Genomic DNA, 15,015 nt, shown 5'->3' on the forward strand with positions numbered 1-15,015 from the left:
TTACATATAACATTTGCTTTTGGATTTAGACAAATATTGTTTTCTATATTAAGGAAAGTCTCATTTATTCTCATGCTTTCCTTCTAATTTCCAGTCTCCTTTTTCTACCTTCTTCAAACACTAGCTATATTGTACCTTTGTGTCCCATTTCTAGGGGGCCTAGTTTTCAGCTAGCTGTCAACTTTTCGATAAGGTTTTATGACTGCTGATAGCTTTAAGGTGTTACTCTCCCAAGGATATTTACATTCTAACCCAGGCCTCTTTAAGAAAAAAAAAATCTTAATCTGGCCCCAGACATATAACACTTACTAGCTGTGTGACTCTGGGCAAGTGATTTAACCTTAACTGCCTCACAAAATAAATAAATAAATAAATAAATAAATAAATAAATAAATAAATAATAAATGAATGAATGAATGAATAAATAAATAAATAAATAAATAAATAAATAAATAAATAAATAAATAAATAAATAAATAAGTAAATAAATAAGTAAGTAAATAAATGAATGAATGAATGAATAAATAAATAAATAAATAAATGAATGAATTATTTAATTAATTAATGAATGAATGAATGAATGAATGAATAAATAAATAAATAAATAAATGAATGAATGAATGAATGAATGAATGAATAAATAAATAAATAAGTGGATGAATGAATGAATAAATAAATAAATAAATAAGATGAAATAAAAATAAATGCTTGTTCATTTGAAAAAAAGGGGGGCAGCTAGGTGGCGCAGTGAATACAGCAACAGCCTTGGAGTTAGGAGGGTCTGAGTTCAAATCCAGCCTCAGACACATAACACTAGCTGTGTAACTCTGGTCAAGTCACTTAACCCCAATTGTTAAAAAAAAAAAAAACTCTGACCCAAAGAAATGAAGCTCTAAAGGTAGAATTAAAGGCACTATGACAATGAGAAAGATAACATGAATCTGTCCAGATACCTTTCAAGTCATATTTTATCTGTGGCTACCATCTGTAGCCTCCTACTCCAGTCAGGCATTCTTCAGATCAGTAATTCTCCTCTCCTAACATTTTTATACTGGGGGGGGGGGGGAGGGGGAGGGGAGGAGGGGAGAACATGTCAAAAGGGTTGCAAATGACAAAGTAATACATTCTATAATTTGAAATTTCTGAATAATTTCATTTCTGGTTGAAATAAAAATTAAGTCAAGGTTTACTGAGAACCTACAAGATGTCTAGTCTGCCTTTGCTAGGCTTTGGTCTACACACTTTTTATACTTCATTCCTGAAAGTGCAAGATTTCATACGTATTTTCCTTGTCACTCTCCCGGTATGTACTCTGCCTGCTCCCAAGGACCAAATATTTAACATCAGTCTGCCATTAGAAAAAAAAAAAACTCCAACAGAGACACTATTTTCAGAAACAATAGAATTACACAAGACTGTGCTAATAGATCCAGAAGTAAATGTATATTGCTAAACTTGGAACTTGAAAGGTAACATGGTAATCATTGGGAAGAAATCAGATGCTATTGAAAAGGAATTTTTTCCCCTCTCAAAGCAATGGGTACTTACAGCATATCTACTACTACAGCATATTTTATAGAAGTAATTATCAATCCTCAGAGATAATATTTATGCTATATGATGACATAATTATTATGGTAATTAATTTTTTTCACAACTAGGGAGTACTTTAATTAATGCTGTAAGTTAAGCCTTTTTTCCTAACTTCATTAAAAGAAGTATTAATTTATTTAAGATTAAGGAGCACATGGTTTATGCTCTGAAATATGAAATTTTCATTTTTCAACCCATTCTTATATTTCAAATGTCATATCCTTTTAGGGCACAGAATACAGATGCCTAAGAGTGAGGAACAGAGAGATGGTTAATGAGTCATAGAGAAACATTCTTTGTTTAAAATATTCTCTCTCTCTCTCTCTCTCTCTCTCTCTCTCTCTCTCTCTCTCTCTCTCTCTCTTCCTCCCTCCTTTATATGGCATAAAGCAATGGATAACTCTTACCTGTGATTACTACATACAGTGTAACCCCCTAAATCAATGAAACCATAAGTCCAGTCCTTATCCCTATGCCTGCTCTTTAACTGAAATGAATCCTGGATTCCCAACCCTTTCATTTGTCATTCCCCAGGCAGTCACATGCAGAATGAATGATAGAATATTTTTTTAGCCAAGCATCAACAGAACAAACATATTTTCTCCTTCATTACTTCATTGGAAAAAAAAAATGAATTATGGAATCAAACCCCAGGCTAGGAGGGGGAAAAGGATTATAATGTTATCTGGAGTCTTAATGGTTTGGTTCTATAAAAGAATCGTCATAGTATGATAGTACACTCAGAGGTTCATTAGACCACTCTTTCTGATTGCATCAGATTCTGGAAGTCCTCAGATCATATCATTGGGCACAGGTGTTAGTTACCTGTCTTACTATTGTTCATCCTTTGTTTTTGAAGAAGACAAATGACATCATGGAGTGATGACTTGCACATGAATTTTATTAGAGGCAGAGTCACACAAAGTCCTCAGCCTCACTCTCACTTCCAGAGTCATCAAAGTCCAGTGGCAAGACAAAAGTCAAGATGGCTGGCAATGGCCAGTGGATGACCTTGGTGTCTTCAATATCTGATCAAGGTCTTAGCACTGCACAGCACCCATTTCAGCTACTTTTATGGCCATTGGAACAAATTGTTTTCATCTACTCATTCCTCCCAGGGAAGTCTTCACCACAAAGAGAAAGGACTACTAAGGATGTGTGATAAATACCTTTTTGGACAATTGGTGAGAGAAAGGTGGTCCCTAGGACCACAGTGGCACCAACAGAGATGAGTAAGGAGGAAGAAAAACTAGCATACAACCATCATAAAAGGACAGTATCAGACAGAAACTTTGAAAGGGACAAACCATCATTTGCTGAACCCTTGTGCTATTCCATCCAATGTATCCTGACTCACTCCATGATAATCTCCTCCCCCACATTAAATATATATATATATACATATATATATATGTATGTATGTATGTATATGTATTATGTATATTACCTCCATTTCAAGATTCCTGCCTAGAAGTGAAATTCCTTGGCTTGACCACAAACATAGAATTCTCTTTACCCTTTGGGATCACTTCCCCTCCAAGCCTAGTAAATGCCCATAGCTTGCAACAGCGCTTCTCTCTCTCTCTCTCTCTCTCTCTCTCTCTCTCTCTCTGTGTGTGTGTGTGTGTGTGTGTGTGTGTGTGTGTGTGTCTGACTCTCTCTCTCACTCACTCTCTCACTCTCTCGCTCTCTTCTCACTCTCGCTCTCATCCTTCACATAGTCACCAAAGTGACCCTCTTAAAGTACTGGTCTTATAGTCTCATTTCCCAGGTAAGTTTTCAAAAGCTCTCTATTACCTGTAGGATCAACCACAAATTCCTTTGCATGTCATTTATAACTCATTACAACCTACATTTCTAATTTTATTATATCCTAGTCCCCTTCATATAGTTTATGATTTTTCCAGACTGACTTCTAGATATTCCTTCTACATTGCATGGCATCTCCCTTGCCTTCAAAATGTTCCCCAAACCTAGAATGCACTCCCTCCTCAGTTCCACCCCAGAGAGTCACTAGTTTCCTTCAAAGCTCAATACAAACACCATAAGAATAAGAATAACAGCATTTATATTGTCCTTTAAGGGTTACAAAGTGCTTTACATGTTAGCTCATTTATACCCACAACAACCCCAATATACAGATGAGGCAACTAAGACTCAAAGTGGTTAAGTAACTTGCTCATAATCACAGCTAATTATATCTGAGGCATAATTTGAACTCAGATTTTCCTGCCTTCAAATTCAGCAGTCTATTCACTTCACAACTTAATTACCTGATACATGAAATTTTTCCTGATTCCCACTGCCTTTCCCATCAGCTGTTAATACCTTCCACTTCATATTGATAAATACCTTATATTGATTTCATATCTTTTATGTGGAGATGTTGTTTCCCCTGATGGAACAAAAGCTCCTTAAGAAAAGACACTTTTTTAAAGCTTTTATTTAGTATTTTATCTTTCCTTAGTTACACATAAAAACAATTCTTAACATTGATTTTTAAAACTTTGAGTTCCAAATTCTCTCCCTTCCTCACACCTCACCACTCCTCATTGAGAAGGCAAGCAATTCAATATAGGTTATACATGTATAGTCATGCAAAACATATTTACTCAAGTTGTGAAAGAAAACATAGATGAGAAAAAAAACTCATGAAAAATAAAGTAAAAAGAAAAAACCGGTATGCGTCAATCTGTATTCAGACACCATTAGTTCTTTCTCTAGGGATGAATAGCATTTTTTCATCATAAGTCCTTCAGAGTTGTCTTGGACTGTTGTATTGCTGAGAATGGCTAAGTCATTCATCTTACAATATTGACCATCTTACAATATTGCTATTACTTTGTACATAGTACATTTCACTTAGCATCAGCCTATGCAAGTCTTTCCAGGTTTTTCTGAGAGCTTCTTGCTCATTGTTTCTTATAGTACACTAGTTTTCCATCATAATCACATACCACAACTTGTTCAGCCATTCCCCAATAGATGGACATCTCCTCAACTTCTAATTCTTTACCCCCAGAAGAGAGTTACTACAAGTATTTTGTGCATATAGGTCCTTTTACTTTTTGTTTTTTATCTCTTTTAGGATACAGAACTAGTAGTGATATTGCTAGGTCAAAGAGTATGCATGGTTTTATAGCTCTTTGGGTACAGTTCCAAATTGCTCTACAAAATGGTTGAATCACTTCACAACTCCACCAACAGTGCCTTAAAGTCTCATTTTTCCCACATCCCCTCCAACATTTGTCATTTACTTTTTCTGTCCTATTAGCCAACCTAATAGGTATGAAGTAGTACCTCAGAATTGTTTTAATTTTCATTTCTCCAATCAGTAGTGAATTAGAGTATCTTTTCATGTGGCTATAGATAGCTTTGATTACTTTATCTGAAAACTGATCATATCTTTTGATCATTTATCAATTGGGGAATAGCTCTTATTTTTATAAATTTGACCCAATTCTCTATATGTTTGAGAAATGAGGCTTTTATCAGAGAAACTTGCTTCAATTTTTTTTTTCACAGTTACTACTGCTAACTGTATTTTCCTCCCTTGTATTCCCTCCATCCCCATTTGTTCTATTCTCTCTCTCTCCTTTCACCTGGTCTCTCCTCAAAAGTGTTTTGCTTCTGACTACCCCAGACCTTAATCTGCCCTCCACTCTATCACCACTTCTCTTCTTATCCCCTTTCCCTCCTACTTTCCTGCAGAGTAAGATAGATTTCCACACCCATGAGTGTAATACCTTTTTTGAGCCAATTCTGATAAAATCAAGATTCACCTCCCCCCTTGTCCCCTCCACTGCAAAAGCTTTTTCTTGCCTCTTTTATGTGAGATAATTTACCCCATTCTATCTCTCCCTTCCTCTTTCTCCCAGTACTTTTTTTCTCATCCCTTAATTTTATTTTTAGATTCAATTCACATCTGTGCCTTCTGTCTATATATACTCTTTCTAACTACCCTAATAATGAGAAAGGTCTTACGAGTTACAAGTATCATCTTCCCATTTAGGAATGTAAACAGCTTAAACTTGTTAAGTCCCTTATGATTGCCCTTTCCTATTTACCTTTGTATGCTCCTCTTGAGTCTTGTATTTGAAAGTCAAATTTTCTATTCAGCTCTGGTCTTTTCATCAAGAATGCTTGAAAGTCCTCTATCTCATTAAATATCCCATCTTTCCCCTGAAGGATTATACTGAGTTTTGCTGGGTAGGTGATTCTTGGTTGTAATTCTAGCTTCTTTGCCCTCTGGAATATCATATTGCAAGCCCTCTGATCCTTTAATGTAGAAGCTGCTAAATCTTGTGTTATCCTGAATATGGCTCCAGGATACTTGAATTGTTTCTTTCTGGCTGCTTACAACATTTTCTCCTTGACCTGAGAACTCTAGAATTTGGCTTTAATATTCCTGGCTGTTTTCATTTTGGGATCTCTTTCAGGAGGTGATCAGTGGATTCTTTCAATTTCTATATAACCCTCTGGTTCTAGAATATCGGGGCAATTTTCCACAATAATTTCTTGAAAGATGATGTCTAGGCTCTTTTTTCGATCATTGCTTTCAGGCACTAAAATAATGTTTAAATTATCTCTCCTTGATCTATTTTCCAGGTTGGTTGTTTTTCAAAAGAGAGATATTTCACATTATCTTCTATTTTTCATTCTTTTGGTTTTGTTTTATTGTTTCTTAATTTCTCATAAATTCATTAGCTTCTATTTGCTCCATTCTAATTTTTAAGGAATTATTTTCTTCAGTGAGCTTTTGGATCTCCTTTTCCATTTGGTCAATTCTGCTTTTTAAGGAATTCTTCTTCTTGTTGGCTTTTTGGATCTCTTTTACCATTTGACCTAGTCTGTTTCTTAAGGTGTTATTTTCTTTTGTATTTTTTTGTGTCTCCTTTACCAAGCTGTTGACTCATTTTTCATTATTTTCTTGCATCACTCTCATTTCTCTTCCCAATTGTTCCTTTATCTCTCTTACTTGATTTTCAAAATCCTTTTTGAGCTCTTTCATTGCCTGAGACTGATTTCTATTTTTCTTGGGGGCTCTGGACATAGGAGCTTTGACTTTGTTGTCTTCTTCTGAGTGTGTGTTTTGGTCTTCCTTGTCACCATAGTAACTTTCAGTAGTCAGAGTTTTTATCTGTTGTTTGCTCATTTTCCCACCCTATTAATTGACTTTTAACTCTTTGTTAAAGTAGGGCTCTGCTTCCAGTGTGGAGGGGTGTACTGTCCTAAGCTTCAGTGGGTTTATGCAACTGTTTTCAGAGATACCTCTAGTAAGTTTTCAGTTCTTCCAAGTTATTATGATCTAAGGAGAGGTGTTTACTACTCTCCTGACTTGTGCTCTGGTCTGTGAGTGACCACAAGCACTCTTTTCTGCCCTGGCACTGTGAGGAGGATTCCCCCCCTCCACTTCTGCTTCAAGCTCTGCTATGCTAGTGCTCCTTCTCACCCTGGGACTGCCACCCAGGACTGCAGCCCAGATCCAAGGATGGGCAAAGCAACAGAGTCCTGGTTCAATGCTAGCAAAAAGACCCCTGTAATCTCTTTTTCACCAGTTGTCCAACCCCATTACCATCTGTCAGCTGAGAACTCCAGAAGCAGCCACTGCCACTGCTGACTCAGTGACTCCTAACGTCTGCTCCTGGTTTGCTGGGGTCAGGGCTGTGCTGGTATTGCCTACGGTAGACTGTGCTTCCTCTCATCTAGGTGCAAGTGACCTTTCCTGCTGGGCTTCTACATTGTCTTTGCCATCTGCGGGCTGAGAGGTCTGGAAACCATTACAGCTGCTAGTGATTCAGTCACCCCAGACCTGCTCTGGATTTGCTTGGGCCCAGTCTGTGCTGGCACAGTTTACAGTGGTCTGTGCTCTTCTCTCACCCTGGTGCAACAGATCTTTCCTGCTGACTTTCCAAGTTGTCTTGGGCTGGAAATTTGTTTCATTCCATTGTGTTCTGTTGCTCTAGAATTTGTTTAGAGTCATTTTAAAGGTATTTGGAGGAGTTTGAGGAAGAATTCAGTCGAGTCCCTGCCTTTACTCCACCATCTTGGCTCTGCCCTGAGAGGAGACGCTTTCGTGTTTGTTTTGGTATCCCTAGTGCCCAGAACAAATTGTAGTGGGTATTAATGGGTATTAATGGACACTTGCCAATTATTTGGTTGGCTGATAAGTAATATTACTACTTTCCCTATTCCCTCCCAAAGCCATGGATCACTGACCTATAGTAATCTCATCCCAAGATGATAAATCCATTTAGTCCTACACCACTGGTGGAACAGAAGCATAGCTATGATTATATCTAATATGATTATAACTGAAGCTAAAAGCATAAAAAGTTGAAGCTAAATCAAAGAGCAGCTCATAAGTTTTGGGGATCCATTTCTGCTTTTAGCTTTTACAAAGGGATACTGACTTCAAGTTATGGCAAAAACAGAAATACAATCATCCTTCCCCCACATGGTGGTGTAAGGGGAGTTGGCCACCATCAATCGTCAATCAATAAGTAAACACTTATTAAGGGCCTACTATGTGCCAGACATCATGCTAAGCACTGGTGATAAAGCGAAAGGAGCCAAAAGACAGCCCCTGTCCTCAAGGAGCTTACAGTCTAATGGGAGAGACAACATGCAAATAATGTAAAGCAAGCTAGCTGCAGAAATATATAGGATTAACAGAAGGAAGGCAATGGAATTAAGAAGGGTTTGAGAAGGCTTCCTGTAGGAGGTGCCTTAAAGGAAGAAGGAGGTCAGTAATCAAAGCAGAGGAGAGAGAGCATTCCAGACATGGGAGACAGCCAGAGAAAATGCCGAGAGTCAAGAGATGGAGTGCCTTGTTCCTGGAACAGGCAAGAGACCAGTGTCACTGGATTGGAGGGTAGCTGTTGGAAAGGAAGTGAAGGAGGGAGGCAGGCAGGGAGAGAGGGAAGAAAATATGGAGCAAGGGAGGAAGGGAGGAAAGTTATTGTATAGAGCAGAAAGGAAATTTATTTATAAAACCCATTCCCCTAAGAATTTGTTGAGGCTGAAAATATAAACAGTTTTTTAAAGGATTGAAGTAAATTCATGGTTAATAGATAAAGAACAGGTAATTAGGAATGACCGTGAAACATCTTTTACCTTTGGAAATTGAAATCCTAAAGGATAACTGTGCTATTCTTCAAAATGCCCCTGACCATCACTATCAGAGCACCTCTTATAGGGCAGATGGAAAATGGACTACACTCTATTCATCTTCATTGTGTTCTGATGTTAAGAAAACAAAAATTATTAGAAATATGGGTTGTTAAAGCCATGAAGGGTATAGAAATTCTATTTCACTTGCAAGGGGTTTTTACAGAGCAGAATAAGTATGCCATTCTTTTTTATACTGCTGTTAATGACCTAGAATCACTATGACATCTGTTTAAGGTTTTTCCCCAATTGATGGTGAAGGGTCATGCTGATCCTGCTGTAGTCACGTACTTGGTCTTCTTTGAAAGCAATAACATACATTCTCAGAGCTGTAGGCAAAATTTAGGGGTGCCTTCTGGGGCCGTAGTTTTTAGCACAATTAAGTGGCACACCAAGAGATTGAACCCACAAATCTAGCCTAAATCACACTGGGCTCAAACTAATAGTGCTCGACCAGTCTCAGGTAGAAAGCAAAATGGGCTGAAAACAGAAAGTTGAAACAAGCACATAAACTATCTAAACCCATTACCTGTACAGGAAAACAAATGATCCATATTTCCATTTTCTCCCTGTTCAGAAATTCTCCTGAGTTTCAGTTAAGGTTAGCAAACCATTCCCACAGAGCCATAGCAAATCTACAAAGAATGGTCTCACCATAGGTAATGGCACATTACCAGGGGTAATCCTGGCTACCTGGAGCCTGAGGCTGGCAGCAATCTTGGGCTCAGGAATTCTGAGCTGCAGTGGGCTAAGCTATTCAGGTGTCCACACTAAGTTTGGCATTAATGTTGTAAGTCCCCTGGTTGGGGGTGAAGAAATTATCTTCACCTGTTCTGGAGAACAACTTGGAATTAAGCAAGAAGAATCACCAAAATGTTCACCTCCTTCAACTCCATCATTCCACTACTGGCTATATGTTCTAAGACGGAAAGAGGAGTTCCTTGTATACAGAGTACTCGTGTATTGAGAGAAGCAGTTTTTATTGTAGCAAAGAACTGGAAACAAAACAGGTAGCAATTGATTGGAGAATAACTGAGCCAATGGTGATACATGAATGTAATTGAATATTAGTGTACAATAAGAGCTGATACATATGAAAAATTCAGAGAAACTTGGAAAGACATACACAGGGTGTCCCAAAAGTCTTGGTACCATTTGAAGCTATTACAGTTGATCAAGCATACTTCCCTCTTCTCAGGATTCTGGGGATTCTGGGGGCACAATATTGTATATACTGTTAAACACAGTGTTTCCACCGGTCAGTTTTCCATCAGTCGTTGTTTTTTTCTCTACTACAAGCACAGGTACAATTGGGTAGTGATAAAGGCAATATATGGGAAATTACTGTGGCCTAAGAACAAAAATAAACTTTTTTAAAGATTGATTTCACTATATTCAATATCAAGAAAAAAAAAATTAAAAACTCATCCAGCCTGGGAAAGCTTCATTTCGATGTGCCAAGACCCTGATGTTGACAAAGCACTTCCCACAGACCAATGTCTTCCCTAATAGCCCCCTTAGGCTTGCTCTAAATTACCAGGCTCCTAGGGTAACTAAGAGGGCTTGAGAACATGGAAATAGACCATGAGAACTCCACTAATTTCTTAGGTTCATCTTTTACACATAGGAACTTAAAGTGAAATTTTTTCGTGCAAAACCAGACTCCACAATGTGGACAATCAATCTACATTCAGGTGACCTTCCTCCTACCCTGACCCCACCTCACCTGTTTGTGTCTCCCTATACATTCTGAGACCCAAATACCATCCTTGCTTGAAAGACTAACTTCAAGTAGCTACCTGGAAAAGCTTTCGTCTTTTCATTGCAACTTGGAGTACCATGTCAAAGAATGTAGAACCTAAGTAAATTATACCTGACTAATAATTGTCAATACAATGTAAATCACTTCTGCTGTTCTATAGCATAGATCTCCCTAATGGTTTCTTGAAAAGAGAGTTGAGGCTTCTCAAACAGCCCTGTGGGCAATGATATAATTCCAATAATCCTCTCCTCTCAATTGCCAAAATTAGGAATGAAACTCATAAGGAAACTATCAGGTTGAAAGATGCATTAACTGGATTTGCTCATATTCCCTCCCATTGAATATGTCTAGTCCTCTGGAAAAAGGACATGTATTTCTGGCATGCATCATGATCATTGTTAATGCTCTATTTTCCAGATTGCCTTGGTGACAGGGGAAACTAACAACAAAGTATGGAGAGTATAACTTTGGAAATAAAATATATAACCCTTTTACTCAAGACAAACCCACCAATTTCACAGAAGTAGGAGTCAAAATCTTCAGAAAAGGCAAACTCCATGTTTCATGTATTTTTAGAACTGCCTTCCAGGTTTCTTGGAAGAAACCAGATGGCTAAGTCATGTAGGTTCATTTAGAGTAAAACAATAGAGTCCACCTAGGAAGTTTCATGGATTTCCACGGACAAAAAAATTTCATAATTCAGTGACCGATGATTTCTGATGATGAGTCTCTTGCAAAATTTGGCCATCATATTCAAAGCCTTTCCAATTTCATAGGGCCTGTGATCTTTTACCGCAGGCCCAGGGTCCCTCTACCTCAATGCCTCTCTACCACAATGAAACATCAAAATGGGGTGGATTTCTCAAATGGCCTCTAACCTAATCTCTTCCTGTAGAATATTACTGCAGATAAGATGGTTTACAAGTTAATATGCATACACATGTCTGTTTCCTAATTAGTAAATCAAATCATTGGGGGTTAAATAGATGTTATAAAATTGGTGCAGTTGACCTTGGAGAATTAAAAGGAAGAAATCATCCCAGGTCATTGTCATTTATGGCGCAGGGGAGAGCACCCTGAACTGGAGTAAAAGGAATTGGTGTTACTCAGAGGTGTCCTATGTCCTGGGCCACTTTGTGCCCCTCCAGAGGATCTCTTCTCAAAACAGTTCCAGGAGAAATTCATAAAAACACAATTTGGATTATTGGATAATAGACTTAGAACTGGCCACCTAGTATTCTCCCCTTCTCTCTTTTGACAGTGCCACCACCCTAAAACAGACCCTTTTCATCTCATGCCCAGACTATTAAAATAGCTTGCTGGTGAATCTCCCTGCCCCAAGACTCTCCCCTCTCTAGTCCATCCTCAATTCCTATTTTCTAAATTACAGAAATAACTATTCAATAAACCCAGTGGGTCCCTACTACCTCCAGGATTAAATATAAAATCCTCTGCTTGGCATTCAAAGCTCTTCATGACCTGACCCCCTCCAACCTTTGTGGGCTTCTTACACCTGATTTCCCATCATGTAGTCTACGATCCAGTAACAGTGGCCTGCTTGCTGTACCTCACACAGGACATTCCATCTGACTCCAGGAATTTTTACTGGTCTCCCTATGTCTGGAATGCTTTCCTTCCTCATTTCTCCCTCCTAACTTCCCTGGCTTCCTTCAAGTCCCAGAAAAAAAGCTCACCCTCTACAAGAAGCCTTTCACAGTCTGTCTTAATGCTAGCGCCTTCCCTCCATTGATCTTCTTCAGTTTATCCTGTATATATCTGGTTTACACATAATTCTTTGTATGTTGTCTCCCCCACTATACTGTGAGCTCCTTGAGAGAAAGGGCTATTTATTTGTTTTGTCTTATATTCTCAGCTCTTGGCACAGGGCCTGTCACAAAGCACAGTTAATAAATGCTTGTTCACTTGATTAATCCAGTCTCTTCATTTTACAGATGTGGAAACTGAGGACCAGAGAGGTAAGTCACATACGTTGTATGAGATAAAAAAAAAATCTTACATTATTTTTTATCAACACCATGTCCACCATTCTCCTTCATGTAGAGGGCATTGGGACTGAGATAGTAATCCCAACCTTATAAGCAGCCTCTTACAATATAGGACTCGCTCTCATTTTCCTGCATTCACTCACTCAAATCACCCTCTCACTCTCCAGTCTCACTGGATACTCCCTCAATGTCCAAACTCCTTGCACCATATAATCCAAAGCATTTCCACCACAGACACTAGCTCTCTCTCCACATCACCATAACCATCACTCAAGATCGCTTTCTAAGCATTCAATCAACTTCACACTTGATAAAACTATCTGAATAGTCTTAAATAAGATAGAGGATAGAGACTGGGCTGTGTTCCTGTCCCAGCTCTACCATTAACTAGCTCAGGACCCTGGACAAGTCGCTTCATATCTCTCACCTTCGGCTTCCATGTCTATAAAATGGACTAATAGATTGGACTCATCACTAAGATCCCCTCCAGTTCTGACATTCTATAATTCCATGATTCTACTTCTCACTTCCTGGGTTAAAAAAAAAAAAGAGTATGTCTGAGCCATCTTCCTGAACAGTCTTCAAATATTTGAAGACCACTACATGAATTCCCTGTCTACAGTCTAGACACCCTAGTTCCTCTAATCATTTCTCATATGACAGAGTTAAAAGTGTCGTCATCATCCTGATTGCCCTCCTCTGGACACAATCTATCTTGTCGATATCCCTCTGAAAAGGTAGTTTTCAGGCCTAGACATGCTCTAGATGTGCCCTGGACAAGTCCTCTATACTACTGGCTCACATCAGCTGGTTAGTGGCACAGCCAGGTCTCCTGACTCCAAGGCCAATATCTTTCCACTGTATCTCCCGGTTTAACTGAGGGAATCGTGAGCCAATCACTTAACCTTGCTGAGCCTCAGTTTCCTTATCTGTAAAATGAGTTCATTGGACAAATGAATGCCTAATTTCCTTTCCAGTTCTTAAAACTTTCTCTGGTTTAGAAACTACTCTTTTACTAATGCAGTGTAAGATTGCACGAGCATTTTTAGAAGCCCTATCACACTGCTGGCTTCATATTGAACTTATCATTTCTTAGATCTTTTTCACATGAACTGCTATGAAGTCAGAGCCCACACCTCTCCACTCCCTTTCCTTCCCTCCCTCACTGCCCATTCTTGTACAGCTGATGTTTTCTACTCTTTTACATCTTTCTTGTTTGTTTTGGCCTTCCATTCCAGCCTCTCACTACTGTTTTTGCACCATGACTGTTATCCAGCATTCAGCTTTGGGTCATCTGCAAATCTGACCATCATAGCTTTTTGTTTTCATTAGAGCTACTGATACAAATGCTGAATAAGAGAGCTGAAGTTTGCATCCCTTGGGTAAGTCAGTGGAGACAATTCTCCCAGTTGGTGTCCCCTTATTTGGGTCTAGTTTTCAACCAGCCAGATAAGTAAAGGCAGTTTAAAAAAAAAAAACCAAAAACTCTTCCTACTGGGAAAAGTTAAAGGAACTGGATTTTTTAGCTCATGGGAGAAATAAGCAATGTTGTGAAGGGCCTGGGGGAATTTAATAGTGGTTTTCATTCTTAGAATCATAGAATTCTTAGATAGGAAGAGATTTGAACAATTATGTATTCCAGGAATTCTTAACCTTTTTTTTGCGTCATGAGCAGTCTGGTGAAGCCTGTGGGCCCCTTCTCAGAAAACTGTTTTTAGATACACAAAATAAAATGCACAGGATTACTAAGGAAAACAATTATATTGAAATATGGTTATCAAAAAACATTTTAAACAAGATCATGGAAATGAAGTCCAACCTGCTCATTTTAAAGACAATGAAATTTAATGACAGTGATGGACCTAAAATCCAGATAACCCGACTTCTAGTCCAGTGACCTTTTCAATATAACACATTCCATGAAAGGATAGTATTCAGAGGTCATTTCCAATAAAAACAGACCATAAAGGGGAAGGGGTTAGAACAGCAACAAGAGGGATGTAAGTTAGACATATAGACACAGCTATTGTAGGGCTCAGCTGAGATAATAGATGCACTTAAAGCACTATATAAATGCCAGCTATCATTATTATTATTAATTATCCTACTGTCACCGGGCCTCTGGTCTGATGGCTTCGTTCCCTTGTACTACACTCCTGCTGAGCTCAAGCAATATTTATAGAACAAAACAAGGGTATGCTGGTAAAAGTTTAACAACAGGGCTCTCTTGTGAGGGGAAAAAAACAACACCACATATGCACACACTTTTTTAGTCTAATCCGTATTATTAACACTTTTTCAAGTCTTTACAATCGATGAAACAATAAATCAAGCCCAGATTTATAGGGGTTACTGATTTCTGAGATGATAAATGCCTATCCCCTCCTACTTTTTTCAGTCTTCTAACATCTTACTCTCTGACATATATACGTCAATCTAGGGACACAGTTCTCCTTGCCATCTCACAAACAAGATACTCCATCT

Source organism: Phascolarctos cinereus, unplaced genomic scaffold, assembly GCF_003287225.1.
Source record: "Phascolarctos cinereus isolate Bilbo 61053 unplaced genomic scaffold, phaCin_HiC Scaffold_3;HRSCAF=262, whole genome shotgun sequence".
Classification (NCBI taxonomy): Eukaryota; Metazoa; Chordata; class Mammalia; order Diprotodontia; family Phascolarctidae; genus Phascolarctos; species Phascolarctos cinereus.